The following is a 9,437-nucleotide window of genomic DNA, read 5'->3' as shown; positions in this document are numbered from 1 at the left end:
TCCAGAGCTACTTGCGACATAACGTACAGACAATCTACAGTAGATTCTGCTGTGAGATTTGTATACAATCCTGTGCACTACTCCAACATATCCAATTTCAGTGAAAATATTTGTGCATAGAATTTAGGCTCTTCTAACTTAGAAGAGAGAGTCTTATTTCGTATGATGGTTTAGTTACGAGAGTCGATTGTTGCTGGGTGTAAATGGTATTCATGGGCAAATGTGAGCGGACACAATAGCTTCTCAGCTGCTTCATATCTATCGATTGTTTAGACAATCTTTGGGCGTGGTGTTCAAACTAATTTATTGTTGTGAATACGATGGGCCGGTTGATGGATACACACAATTTGTCTCTTTTTGAGGGAATATTAATTTTGCTCGGTGAAAGAAAGCGGAAATTGATGAGCTGGACTATTTTTTAACCCCCGACCCAAAAAGAGAGGTGTTAGAAGTTTGACGTGTGTATCTGTGTATCTGTCTGTGGCGTCGTAGCTCCTAAACTAATGAAGCGATTTTAATTTAGTTTTTTTTTTGTTTGAAAAGTGGCTTGATCGAGAGAGTTCTTAGCTATAATCCAAGAAAATCGGTTCAGCCGTTTGAAAGTTATCAGCTCTTTTCTAGTTACTGTAACCCTTCACTTTTCGGGGGTGTTATAAATTTTTAATTTACACTTGTTCAATAAATAATTGTTACACCAGTTTTTGGTTTTTGTTCTAAAAATGGGTACTTTGATTTTCACGCTCCACAAATGACATGTGCAGGTAAGCTCTCAGGTAAAATGAAGCGTGTAGCCGGAGCTAAAAAGGTTTAGTCTTGATTGAAATTCTGGTAAAATTCGAATCTTTCTTCAAAACTTTTTAATGATTAGAATTAGTCACTTGATCAATTTGGCCCGTAGAATCGGCTGTTGCGGTAAATCCGGTCCCATTCGATCTATATAACAATCACGTCGATCTACGAGTTGTACGACTGCATCTGAACCCGTCTGCTGCACCCTCAATTTTACAGAAATCATCACCACTTAAAAATTCAATCTTAACCCTATACGTTTAAGGTTGATTTTATAAACTTTCTACTATAGTGCGATAACGGTGGCGTGCGTTTGTAAAAGGTTTGAAAATAATTCCAAGAAAATATTCAGTGAATATCATTCTATGAATATGCTTTTGGAAAATATATGTATAAGTAAGTATTTCGTTCATTTTAGTTTCATCGGAATGTTTCCTTTTTGTTACCTATTGCTTTGTGCCAAAACGTGTCGTTTGCTCGTCACAGAGAATTTTAAATAGAAAGCTGCGTTCTAAACTAGAGACAAAATGTTTATTCAGATTTCAGATGTCGATCCGCAGCTCCGTTGAGGGGTGATTGAAGGACAACCGAACTAACAAACACACTTTCGCATTTATAATATGGGTATTTGATTTCGGTTTGTATCATGCTCGTCTTTTATTTAATCCTATTATTACTACCTAAATATTTTAGTACATTATGAGTTTTTTAGACAGTTTTTGAAAAAAATTGCCCACCAGTTAGGAAACTTGTACCAAAACATCGAGGCTTTGACACCACAGGCAGGTTTCAAATGTTCCTACATTTGATGCTAGGTAGCCTATGAATCGCGTATTTTTCTTTGATTTCACGTCACCCATAGCCTAATATTTGACATATCGTAGATTCAGGATAAAACCAAGAGTTCCCTCACTCTAGTTTACTCTAAATGCGGTACGGAACCAATTATTATTTTAAACAGTTCCTTAAATAAAATTCGAAATCCCGAATGTCTAGTAACTTATTCCCAGTGACGTATTAAAAAGCCGTAACCAGGTATGAAAAAAAAACATGGTCCGTAAATTAATCACACACGGCTTCGGTACATTTTTATTTATAATATTTTGGGCATCGAATACCTACACTAAAAAGCTTTTAAACCGCACAGGTACAAAAAGTATTCAACGAAATTTTCAATCCGTTAAGTGGATTTCGCATAAAAATGTTAAATATTGAACCAGTTGAAAGTAACAGTTTATAATTATTTTACAAGCGACCGCCCGCAGCTTCGTTCAGCGAATGTATAAGTAAATCCTCTTTACTCGCTATCTCGTGGGAATTCTGAAAAAAAAGGGCTTTTTCCTTGCCTACATTATTCATTATTTCTAGGACCATAGATTTAGGCTAGGCGTAGACGAGTCAATTTGTGAATGAGTCATGACTTTTTTTAAATCACCATTGAAAAAAGCGATCTATCTTTCTCAGGTAAGTGGATTAGACACTAAAGTCAATTTCAGATCCTAAATTGGTATGTCGCAAAGGCTAAATAGCTTCTATTGCCTAAGTTAGGTACTTTGACCGCTCTAAGACAGCTATGAAGTTCTGAAATCGAAAGGATCTCTCCGAGCGTCTTTTCAGAGGTTTATCACAAATATCTTCCATCTCGGGGACGGATATAGGCTGCTGTTTAATTTAGAAAATTTAGGAGTTTAAAAAAAACTTAAACTTAGATCAGTCGCCAGCATGATGACCTTAGATACCTAGTAAATAGTATTACAGTAATAAGAACCTTCATGGCTAAGTTTAGTAGACTATCATAATACCTATGCATGTAATATTCAAGTCATTAAGGACAATTAGCCTTTGCTCTAATATCTAATCGGGGATCTGATAACATCCGGATCAAAGATGGCCGACCGGACGTCCGGAGCAGAGTGGGGGCTCTCAGAAGTGGTTATCACAATTAAGTCCGTTAATGTATTTACTTTATTAACCCCGACCCAAAAAGAGGGGTGTTATAAGTTTGACGTGTGTATCTGTGTATCTGCCTGTGACATCGTAGCTCCTAAACTAAGGAACCGATTTAATCTGTGTAAAGCCAAACAAGAGAAAAAAAAATGGAGAACTTTTAGACATGCAAAAAATACAAAATTTGTAATCCAATATGAATAAAACATCAAATCTATCTAAATTTAAATTTTAAATGTATTCAATGTAATATAATGCCAAATAGGGACAATGGAACATGACATGTTGTTTCAACTTTAATTCATTCGTGAATTATTATTGTATTTGTACTTATCTATTGCATAATCATTGGAAATAAACATGTCGCATTAGCATGACATTGCTAATATCTATCGATATTATGCAGATTGGCCATTAACTAATTCACAATCAATTATTGTTATTCAAATATTATGGATCATGGATATTGATCTGATATCGTCTGTTCTTACGATTAATTAGATAAAGTTGAGAACTAAAACCCGACTGCGATCGTCTTAATAAACGTTGAAATATTATAGTAAAATTGTTTTTCTGTCGCTTGATATATTTTAATGTTGTAGTACATTTATATTTATGAACTCAGAATTTTATCCTCTTTCATTTGACACGCCAATCGATACAATAGCAAAAAAAATATAAACTCAAACTCAAACTCAAACTCAAATTATTTTTATTCAATTAAACTTTTACAAGTGCTTTTGAATCGTCAAAATAATCTACCACTGGTTCGGAATGCTGTTCCTACCGAGAAGAACCAGCAAGAAACTCGGCGGTTGCTCTTTTCAAATGTACAATTTACAATAATATGCCATACTGTATACAAGCAATTGCAGCGCCGTGTATTGCTGGAGCGCATCAAATCCAAGCTTTTTTGTCATTTACATAATCTTCGATTGTATAATAAGCTTTTTTCAGGAGCATACTTTTAATAGATTTTTTAAACTTGTGTAAAGGCAAGTCTAAAATTGATTGTGGAATTTTATTATAAAATATTACACTCATTCCCACAAACGATTTTCCAACTTTCCTGAGGCGGAGCGTAGGATATATTTTTGGAGACCCCCACTTTTTTTATGTAACATCCGTTAGGTCAATTTTTTTCGTATAAAATTTGGTCTATGTCACCCAGACAGATAAATAATAATAAATAATCACATAAAATTAGTTTTTTTTTGGATGCTTTGATAACTTTCATCATAGGATTTAATAGAGCAAAGTAAGGTCATACGAGTTCGGCTTTTAGACCACACGACGTCTTTCCGAGTTAAACTTTAAACGGTAAATCGTAACGAAAATGTAAATATTAAAATGTTGTCACTACCTTCCGAGCGACTGAAAACATCCAATACTGCCTTGTTACTAAAGCTTGGACTCTGCCAATGACATCTTCAGCTTTATAGAATATCTATTGCCATTTAAAATTCATCCATACTCATCTACATTTAGAGTACATTTTGCATAATTCCTTCCATTCCATGATAATGATGACGTGCGTTTTGAAAGGAACTTTCGAGAAATGTTCTGTGAATTTCATTCTAGGTATGCGTCAACATTTTTGTAAGCATGCAAAAATAACTCAACGGATCATTTTAAAATTGTAATTTGTTTAGTTGCATTCAACGGAAAATATTGTGCTGTATTTACGAAAAATGTAATTTCTGTCAAGAGACCACGCCTGTTGAAAATATTAAATGTATGTTCTTAAATAATCTAACGGTTACGTAATTTATAAACAGTTTTTGAGGATCACAAAAGTAGATATTATTTTTAAAACCTCCCTAGAACGCAATGGTGAGCACTGTAGAAGGGAAAATAAGTTGAACGTCCCGGGTTCGATTTCTGGTAGGGGTGATTTAGGAATTTATAATTTTTAAATTGTCTCTAGTCTGATCTGGGGGCTTCGGCCGTGGCAAGTTACCACCCTGCTGACAAAGCCGTGCCGCCAAGCGATTTACCGTTCCGGTTCGATGCAGCGTAAAAACTGATCAGGGGTTATGGAATTAAGGAAACTGACATACCCTTTCAAATTGGCCCGTTTTAATCTTAGACTGTATCAGCACCTACCACCAGTAACGAGTAAGATCGCAGTCAAGGATTAACTTGTACTGGAATTTTAAAAAAACGTAGTATAAAGTTAGTTTTATTTAATCAGCTAAAAGCTTTTGATGTCTCTATTTCATCTTATTAAAGATAAATAATAATTTCTAACCATTTGTAATCTAAAATAACCCAATCTCAGCGTGTTTGCTTTACCAAAACTGATACTGAAAAGCCCGCGGCGAGTATACTCTGGAACTTGTTTTTTCATCCGAAAGCCTCTAAAAGCGGCACCGTAAAAAGAAAAATAAAAACCCAATAGAGTGGTGGGACAATGGCTGCGGGGGGCAATTTTTCACGCATGTATAGGTTGTTCATTTTCACTCCAAATACGCTTTATATGACGTCGGAACAATAAGTATCTATTGTGTTAGGAATTTTATCTATTTGACAGAGACGCGCGGCTTTACATCGCGGTTGATGGATTTAGTCATCAGTGTATTTACAGCGTTAAATATTTCGCCCTTTAATAGATCATTCACACAGGCTGCGTGCGTAAGACGTAGCGCGTACCATTGCGTTGGACTGTATGAAACATGCCACACCACTTGCGTAAAGCGTGGACGTATGCGTAGCCCGGTGTGTTAGGGGTTTACGCGTGTCACGTGTAGGCAAATGGTGTGAATCGGCCTTAAGCCACCCTCTCTATACTTAATACCCTATCCGGAAAAGAATAACGCTCTCTCTGTTAGTATAATCCCATACAAATGATAGAGGCAAAAATCTAAGTGGGTTTGGGGCCGTTAACCATTTTGAGACACTAACCAATCACAGACATGTTTTGGTCACTCTAAATATTTAATGCTCATTGAAATTTTTGCACGCATCATTTGTATGGAATTACTTAGTAGAAAGAGCGCTATTAAATTTTTTTCCACGGATAGATAGGTAGTACACATAAATGTTTACTTTACAAACTAAAAGGTATATCCGATTATAATATTAGATAGTTTAGGAAATAAATTCGTGAGAACCTATCCCAGCTATGAACAATAACATTAGAGCTCTAGTGTTATTGTTCATATAAATTAATGAGTTATGTGTGCTGCCAATGATATTACATAGTGTATAAAAGAAGTAAATACGGTACCAATGAAACGTATCTAAAGTAAAGCCTTAAAACTATGAAACTTAGGTCACATTCATAACTTTATTCTCGTGCGTCCGAACACAAATTATAGTATAGGTACATAGGAACGCCATTTAATATGAACGTAACATGTCTATTGTCTATGGTATTGTATTCAGTTATTAGTTCCATATAATGTCGTTATTTAACTTATAGAACGTACAGGGCATTTTTATTACATTCAGTACCACAAAAACCACAGTCGGTGTTACCGATATAAATGTAGGTACAGAACTCCGGTGTCACGTTTATTAATCTGACAATTTATACACTAGGACTTCGGTTTCAATTTTTTTATAGAACTGTATAGTTTTGTTATTGTATAACTAGCTTCTTATCAAAAAGCGAAGTTATTTTTGCAAAAGCTTTAAACAAAGAATCTCATTTAATTCGCTAAATTGATTTCAATAAAATATAATGTTTAATTAAAGATATAATTTCCAACCGTTATCCTAAATTAATCCAATCTTGGATGCTGTGTTTATTTTACGTAAAATACAGAAAAGCCTGCGGCCTCTGGATGGATTTTGTTATCAGTACGTTTATTAGGATTAAACATTTCCCGTTTTATTAATAAACAAGCCTCTGCCTACATCTTCGTCGACCTGATTTAATTTACATCACGTATGAACTTTTTTTCATGCGGGGTGCAACTCATTTTTGCTTACAACTTACCCTAACTCTTATTCATACATCCTACCCTATCCTACCCTACCCTTGTGAACAAAAGTAAAAACTATACTAATATAATAAATGCGAAAGTGTGTCTGTCTGACTGCTAGATTTTCACCTCCCATCTGTTTAACTGATTTTGACGGAAGGTACAGAGATAATTTGCGTCCCAGGGAAGGACACAGGGTAGTTTTTGTTCAAAGAATTCCTACAGGATTAGTACCTAATCTCTCGTTGATGAAGTTACGGGCATCATCTAATAGGTAATAATTTAGTTCAATGATTAATTATATGTGTTTCAGACTTAAACGTATTTCTTGTTCCATTTTCATTTCGTGAGGAAAACTAATTTCAAGAAAAGTATGTATAACCAGGTCAGAGTATTATCAGCGTTCTAGATTGAGAAGAGTTCCGAGCGACACCTAAGCTTTCGCACAATAGATACTCCGATCGTGAATTGCATGTACGTCTGTTCGATGGATTGCATTTGAAATAGGTCGAGATTCGAATAAGCTTCGATCCGAGTTCGCTTTTAGATTACACACTCATGTTTCGGATGATGAAAGAATGTTGAATGAGCACGAACCAGGCGCTTTGATTGACTAAGGTACAGGCTGTATTCAATGCGTTGTCTTCTAAAGTAAAGCTACACTTATTCCTTAGTTCCCTATGCTTACCATAATATTCTGTTTGTTATTTTTAAAGCCACAATTTTTATAGTATTTTAATAATTTTCAAAACACAAATCCTTAAAATTTATTTTACTCAGTACTTACTAACTTAGTATAGGTATTTACCTACATATAATTCAAGTTTCAACCCGAAATCCAGCTTGTTATGTTAATTTGCCAAATAGAGATATCTACCCAATCATGATGTTTCGCCCCTCCATAAAGTGACAGACAACGTTCATGTCACGTTAGTTCATCACGTCCACTAACGCCCAACCAATGTAAGTTTTCAAGAAAACAAAGTACTTACGTACCCGTATCATTGGAGTTGGCGTAAAACTGTCAACTTTAAGAGCTTCTGAGAAAAGGCAAACAACTACCTCAGGTTTTCAAAACTATTTTCAAATTTTTCTTCATTTAAGTAAATTTATGATGATACCCCGCGGCTTGTATAAGTTTTATTTTTATTTTTCAGGATGAAAAGTGTGTGTGTGTGTGTGTGTGTGTATGTATGTGCGCACGCGCGCGCGCGCGTGTGTGTGTCTGTGTGTCTTTAACTTAGTCCTCTCAACTCTAGCTATCCAATAACAATAAATAACGTGAAAAATCAAGTTGATCCGTTGCTCCGTTGCGGTGTGATTGAAAGACAAACCAACTAAAAAATACACTTTTGTGTTTATAATATGAATAATATTACCCATGGTAATAAAAAAGGTTACTCTGTCGCTTTCATTAACCGACTTCAAAAAAGGAGGAGGTTCTCAATTCGTCGGAATCTTTTTTTTTTTGTAAGGTAGATGCAGCAGAGCATTCTGTAAATACAGACTTAAACTGAGGGAATAGTACGGCATAATAGAGAGTGCTAAACACAATTTACTGGTTAGCCTAGCGCATTGTAAATTACGTTGCTCTTTGCAATAAGCTGGATTTCCTAGGAGACTGTTGTACGATAATATTATGATGCTGTATAAAAAAGAGAGTGTTAAATAATTTACTAGTAAAACAAGACGTACTGCATTTTTAACCCCCGACCCAAAAAGAGGGGTGTTATAAGTTTGACGTGTGTATCTGTGTATCTGTCTGTGGCACCATAGCTCCTAAACTTTTAAACCCGATTTTAATTTAGTTTCCTTTGTTTGAAAAGTGGCTTGATCGAGAGTGTTCTTAGCTATAATTCAAGAAAATTGGTTCAGCCGTTTGAAAGTTATCAGCTCTTTTCTAGTTACTGTAACCTTCACTTGTCGGGGTGTTATAAATTTTTAATTTACACTTGTTTATTTTTAAATTTATTCAAAGCTTGCCATGTTGTAGAGTTTATCCTTACGTAATCATAAATAGTTTAAAAAAGAGTGCATCAAGCTAAATATCGATGACTAGATTAAACAACGGGCCAAACTAACAAGTCATAAGATATTCCTCTACAGCATAACAGTTTCAGCCATATCCAGCCTTTAGACAGCTACATTAATACTAAATGGAGTGTAATAGATAGAGGATGTACGAGGTATTCGTATGCGTCCATCAACGGCATACCAAAGTCCAGAGATAGTTCATTGAACACGCAAAATAATGGGCGCTGCTTTCATGAGCTTTGTACGTTATTATCAGTGATATGAGTATCTGTACAATACATGAAAAAAATCTCGATATCTAGGGATCTGCTGATTAATTTTTTTTAATTGCTAATGCCCACAGATCCGTCCGTGTGGTTTTAAATTTTTTTTAACCAGTGAAAAATATTTGATTTTCCGGGATCCAAAATTAGGATCTCCTAGGTCTTAAGCATCCATACATCCATTAAAAAAGCATGCCACTCCGTTGCTCACTGCGGCTTGATTGAACGACAAACAACAGACACACTAACGCATCTAGAAGTGATTATACTTAGTATCTAGTAGGAACAGATTTCTTCTTCAGTTCTTGGACTTAAGTTCCAAAAACTCAATGTCCACATAAACTGTGGAATATCATTAATCTTTTGATTGTAATAAAACTGGTTTTATACAAATTTTATCTATAAATCTACTTTACCCACTTTTACTATGCATACAATTTTCACAGACAATCTCTATTATCTGTTCAATGAGGCA

The sequence above is a fragment of the Maniola jurtina genome, chromosome 19, assembly GCF_905333055.1.
Source record: "Maniola jurtina chromosome 19, ilManJurt1.1, whole genome shotgun sequence".
Classification (NCBI taxonomy): Eukaryota; Metazoa; Arthropoda; class Insecta; order Lepidoptera; family Nymphalidae; genus Maniola; species Maniola jurtina.
This window is presented reverse-complemented; position numbering follows the sequence as displayed.